The sequence below is a fragment of the Oncorhynchus nerka genome, unplaced genomic scaffold (assembly GCF_034236695.1).
Source record: "Oncorhynchus nerka isolate Pitt River unplaced genomic scaffold, Oner_Uvic_2.0 unplaced_scaffold_1705, whole genome shotgun sequence".
Taxonomy (NCBI): Eukaryota; Metazoa; Chordata; class Actinopteri; order Salmoniformes; family Salmonidae; genus Oncorhynchus; species Oncorhynchus nerka.
The window spans coordinates 12,831-17,438 of record NW_027039646.1 but is presented as its reverse complement, the minus strand read 5'-3'; the positions used below and the strand labels follow the sequence as shown (position 1 = coordinate 17,438).

General features: G+C 43.4%; 1 non-coding gene across 1 annotated transcript; it reads right to left on the bottom strand.

Moving 5' to 3' along the window:
* Positions 1–1,209: 1,209 nt before the first annotated feature.
* LOC135568156 (U2 spliceosomal RNA) lies at positions 1,210–1,391 on the bottom strand. The gene has a single exon (XR_010462517.1). It is a non-coding gene; the product is annotated as a U2 spliceosomal RNA (small nuclear RNA).
* Positions 1,392–4,608: the final 3,217 nt, after the last annotated feature.

Here is a 4,608-nt window from a genome sequence, read left to right as displayed (position 1 = left end):
GTGCGCATGTGCATTTCCTATTAGGTGTAGTGACGTAACACTGCCGTAATACATTACTGTTTAGTAACAGCATAGTAACTCATATAAACAGATGTAGATCCCAGATACAACAGCAAAGAACATTTATGATCTACTGGGATTTTTAAAAGACAGACTAACTTTCTGTTTTGTCTGCTTGCATTCAATAAATAAGTATAGTTGTGTCAATCTTTTTGCAGGCAGTCGTGTTCTTTTCATGAACGGATTTGCAATTTTGATGGTATTATATTTTTTATGATTTTTTTTTTTTTTTTAAAGACATTTTTTCAAAAAGCATTTACTGTTTTGCAAAAGTTGTGTTTTGTGGATTCATTGTTCCAAAAAATAATTGTAGGCGATTATGAGAAACTGTAATACATAAAGACGGTTTAAATAGTAATCCCTGATTAAATAGTACAAAAGTACACCCTGCTGGACAAAATAGCTTACTGCACCTGGTATTCCCAGGCAGCGTACCATACAGGTACTAACCAGGCCCGACCCTGCTTAGCTTCCGAGACCAGGCGTATTGAGACTGATATGGTCGTAAGCCAGGGACTGTATTGTGTATATATGATCTGTAATAATGCCGTAAGCGAAGGAATAACTCTTGCTACACTATATCAAGTTTTTGTCACTTGAAAAAGTCCAGTGTGAGATCATAGAAATATAAATAATGGGATAAACAGACATAGTTACTTTAACACAGGCAGATGAGTTACAAACCTTGTATACATTTAACGACATATATTTGAGTCTTGTGAAAATAGCAGGCCTATCAAATATTGACTTCAGACAAATACATCAGATAACGTTACCGGTATGTGAGGCAGTCCATGTTACCAGAACATGACTTTAGCACATTTCATAGTTTATACTGTATAGTCTTCTTGTGTATATATATCCAAATCATAAGTGTTTTTGACTACTTTAGTATTTTGTGTATATGTTTGATCGTGTGTATTGCGCTGTTGAGAGCTTGCAAGTAAGCATTTCACTGTACCGTTTACACCCTGTCTACGTGACGAAAACTTTTTGTTAAAGATTAACGCACCATTCACATCAGCTCAATATAACGGTGACCGACTTGACCAGCACTGTCTTGCCACCACTGACACTAAGATGAACTGTGTGTGTGACAATACAATATAGACTAAAACGAAACCATGCTTGATTTATATTTACAACGACAGGGGGTGCACCGTTCCTGGAGGTACTGCAATACCAGGTCGATGCGTGGAGTGGACGGAGCAAGCCCCTATTCCATCTCCCTATTCCAAAAATCAATTTAATATATGGTCCCCAGATAGGGGACGTATCAGATATTAAACTGATAAGAACAGATTTTTTTTTTTTTCTTTTGGAAAAGTTTTATTGGCACAATTCCTTTAAAAACAGCTCATACATTTTTTACATCATTTATACACATAAAACGGCAACAAAGCATAAAACACAGCATTCGAACGTTACATTTAAATTTGTTAAAAAGTACATGTTGTTAAAACCAATGAAAACAACCATGAATATAAGTACTTTCTTTGTAAAAACATCAAATCTGTAAAAGCCATTTAAAATGTGTACTAATGATCTAACAAAGGTAAAACATTTTTAAGGCATGAAAAACATGTTAAAAAGGCCACTTTGTTAAAAAGCTGTCTTCAGTCCCTTGTACAGGAGCGGGGTGAGTCTTTATCAAGCTCACCTCATCCTGCTCTTCTGAATAGATCATCGTCCCGTCCTTCGGGGCCCAGAGGAGATCCCTCCCCTAGGCGCATCGCCCTAGGCGCCGCAGCGCTGTCAGGCCGTGGCCGCCGGGACCTAGGGTGTTGTGGGGGACCCTTCGCCTGGGGTCGAGGCCCCCTTCCTTTCGTACCACCCCAGGGCTTCCGTGGCTACCATGGCCACTGCCTGGGGGGTGGTCTCTACGTTTTTCGCTACCAGCAGGTTACGGGAGGACCACAGTGCTTCCTTCAGGCACGTGAGGGTGGGCCAGAGCTTTGGTGAAGGTCTTCGATGGAAAGGGCCTTCGGCCCACCCCATACAGCACGAGCTGAGTGTTTAGGTCCTCCCCTGCTGGCAGACACGAGGAGATCAGGGGGCCTGCTTCCTTCCACAGGTCCCTGGCGGCTCTGCACTCCCAGAGCATGTGCCTCACCGACTCTTCTTGGCCGCAGCCTGGTCGGGGGCACGCGGATGTCCTCGCCATGCCCCGTGAGTGCATAACGGCCCTGACCGGGAGGATCTCGTGGGCAACCATCCAGGACAGGTCCCGATGCCGATTCAGGAGAGCAGGATGGGCCACGTTGCGCCAAACCGTTGTGGGCTCACCTATAGCGAGCCCGCGCACTGGACATACTGGTTCCCGATCCTGCACAAGAGAGAGAAGAGAGCGGTGTTTTGTTAAGACCGTGACTGTTTCTTTTTCCAGTTTAAAATGTCTTAAAAACTTCTGGAGCTGGACGTAGGGCGGGGGTAGCAGGAAAGAGACTGGGGCTCGCAGGTCGACTGGGATCAGCCTCAGAGTCCTGAGGTAAGATCCCAGCCAGAACCGTGCGAGGGCCTGTGTCTTGTTGTTGACCGGGAGGTGGCCAGAGTCAGATGTAACGCTGTGTAGCGGCTGCCCAGGAACAAGTAGAGGTCAGGCATGCCTTTCCCCCCCTTGGACCTGGGCCTCTTGACCACCTCCCTCCTCAGCCTCTCCCACTTGCCTCCCCACAGGAAGTAAAAAAGCATCCGCTCCAGGTCTAAAATACTCCTACGAGGGGGATAAAAACAGAACTGATTAATAAAAGCACAGGTAAAATCACAGCTTTAATGATTAAAACCTTGCCCTCCAAAGTCAGCTGTCGTAGTCCCCCAATTTGCCCAGATGTATCCAAGTGGTCGAATTGGTAAATTGATACATTTTCAAGAATATAAAACTATAGAAAACATTCAAAAATGCTATGCCCATAAAAAATACAAGTTTACACACTCCCAGGAATGTCAAAACATGTTGGATCATTTGCTTCCCTACATAAAATGTGCTAACAGGAGACCAGACAAGAATGCTGATCCAATGTCTCCAAATGTCTTCCGGCGCCGACAGAGATGGCCGCCTCGCTTCGCGCTCCTAGGAAACTATGCAGTTTTTTGTTTTTTTACGTGTTATTTCTTACATTGGTACCCCAGGTCATCTTAGGTTTCATTACATACAGTCGAGAAGAACTACTGAACATAAGAGCAGCGTCAACTCACCATCAGTACGACCAAGAATATGACTTTCGCGAAGCGGATCCTGCGTTCTGCCTTTCACCCAGGACAACGGAATGGATCCCAGCCGGCGACCCCAAAAAACGACTTTGAAAAAGGGGAAAACGAAGCGGTCTTGATTGTTGATGAATCTCACTCCAAAAGAAACCGATGCCTCAGGACTACCTGGCCTTATGACTCCTTGCTGTCCCCAGTCCAACTGGCCATGCTGCTGCTCCAGTTTCAACTGTTCTGCTATAGAATCCTGACCTGTTCACCGGACGTGCTACCTGTCCCAGTCCTGCTGTTTTCAACTCTCTAGACACAGCATGAGCGGTAGAGATACTCTGAATGATCGGCTATAAAAACCCAACTGACATTTACTCCTGAGGTGATGACCTGTTGCACCCTCGACTTCCACTGTGATTATTATTATTTGACCCTGCTGGTCATCTATGAACATTTGAACATCTTGGCCATGTTCTGTTATAATCTCCACCCAGCACAGCCAGAAGAGGACTGGCCACCTCTCATATCCTGGTTCCTCTCTAGGTTTCTTCCTAGGTTCTGGCCTTTCTAGGGAGTTTTTCCTAGCCACTGTGCTTCTACACCAACATTGCTTGCTGTTTGGGTTTTTAGGCTGGGGTTCTGTACAGCACTTTGAGATATCAGCTGATGTAAGAAGGGCTTTATAAATCAATTTGTTTTGGTGTTCGTTTACAACTTTTGGTCTGTTTGCTCCATTTTTCGTTGTCTCCGTCTTCCATTCATTCTTACCAACTTTACTCAACTGGGAGATATCAGACTCGAACAGCCCCTCCGCTTCGCCATATATCCCTCCACAAAACCAGACACACCGATTATTTTTGATAACGCACAATATCATGAAATATATTGATTTAAAATTTTAAAAAATCTAATTGAATAGCTTGTTAGATGTTCTGATAGACAGAATGACTGAAAATTACCTGTAATTTAAAATCATTAGTTTACAATATTTACAATATCACAACAGAATTTATTACAATTTATAACCGTCATGTCTCCAGACTGGGAGAAGCAGAAAGAGCAAGTCATTCACCCGACATTTGTTCCTCAGGACGGTAACACAACGACACACGGATAATTTCAAGCAACAACATTTCTGAAAACATTTGGAATTTGATAAAGTTGTTATATTAATTATCAGTTTCTGTCCCAAACTATTATTTTCTCTAGGCTAAAGTTAGCAAGTCTGCTTGGATACTTGCATGCTAGTTAACACTAACTTAGTTGCTAGCTAATTAGATAGTAAGGCGGGAAAGCAGGGTTAACATATTTGATAGTTGTACTGTCAGCTAGTTTACTGTATCGGTCTAG